Source organism: Labrus mixtus, chromosome 9, assembly GCF_963584025.1.
Source record: "Labrus mixtus chromosome 9, fLabMix1.1, whole genome shotgun sequence".
In the NCBI taxonomy this organism is placed as follows: Eukaryota; Metazoa; Chordata; class Actinopteri; order Labriformes; family Labridae; genus Labrus; species Labrus mixtus.
Genome location: NC_083620.1, coordinates 30993616 through 30995033, shown reverse-complemented (window position 1 = coordinate 30995033; position 1418 = coordinate 30993616).

Genomic DNA, 1418 nt, shown 5'->3' with positions numbered 1-1418 from the left:
CAGTAATCACAAACAACTGCTCTCTTAAATTATAACAGAATTTATCTAACAAAGCAACATCAATCCAAAATCAATGAACTTAATCAAACAAATAACTATTATAAACTAATCTAAGCAAACAAACATTAACAAGCAAACAGCGTGGCACATGTATGTGTGTGTGTGTGTGTGTGTGTGTGTGTGTGTGTGTGTGGTCATGAGTGCTGATGTGTGTGTGTGTTGATGAAAGAGAGAGGGGGGGGGGGATAGAGGGCACCATGAGAGCACCATGTGAAGCTACGTCACATAGGTACAAAATGGTGGACAAAGACAAAGGAAGCCGTGTGGTTTAGTTTGAGCTCTCTGAGCTGAGTTCAGTAACTGTTACTTAAACACCAGAAAGCCAGTGGCCGGACTTTGATTCAACGGTGGGTACACTGGTCTTTCTGATTGTGAAAGCCGTTGACTGAAGGTAAACTAGCATAGCATTACATACATAGGTGAACACAGCAGTTCATCACAATAAAACAAATGCAGCAGCTTACAACAGATAATAAACAGAATGTGACGTCTCTTCAACAGTGATGCATAATTATCAATTGTTATAGAATAAACCTTCCTAAACTATTCTGTGCCCAGACTAAAGCCTTACTTGGAATCACTTTTCTGATGACTGTTTCAAGGTTTGGTTGGTCTTCAATCTGTTGAATCAACAGATTCAGGCAGGTTTCCATGGCACGTGAAAAGAGATGGCAGCAGGAGTCAGATTTGAGACAAGAGCAATGCTCTGTTGTCTTTCTGGTTTGCAGGAGCAGAGTTTCCTTGGTGTATTCTTCTTCAGGTAACAGTGGCTGTCTGCAGCGCTCCTGTCCAGTTGCGTTCAATGACGTCGAAGGAAATAAGGAAAGAAAACTCGACCACTAGTTACCAATTGCGCCAAAACTCTTAAAACATCCATCCATCCATTTTCTTCCGCTTAGCTGAGGTCGGGTCGCGGTGGCAGCAGGTGCAGCAACACTTTCCAGTTCCTCCTGGGGGATTCCGAGGCGTTCCCAGGCTAGACGGGATATATAATCCCTCCAGCGTATTCAGGGTCTGCCCCGGGGTCTCCCTTTTCAGTTGGGCATGCCTGGAAAACCTCTAAAGTGAGGTGTCCAGGAGGAATCCCCCTCTCTCTAAGGCTGAGCCCAGACACCCTCCAGAGGAAACTCATTTCGGCTGCTTGTATCCATGATCTTATTCTTTCGGTCACTGCCCCATAGCTCATGACCACAGGTCTTAAAACAGGCCTTGGAATTAGTTCAGGTTGAGATAGGTGTCTCCCCTGAAGCTCTGTGAAGAGCTACAGAGCACCTATGGACCAACCTCAGCTCTTGAGGTTAAACTATGTGAGCCAAGAGGAGGGGGTTTGCCTCCTCAATGAGAGACGACCGCTTTAA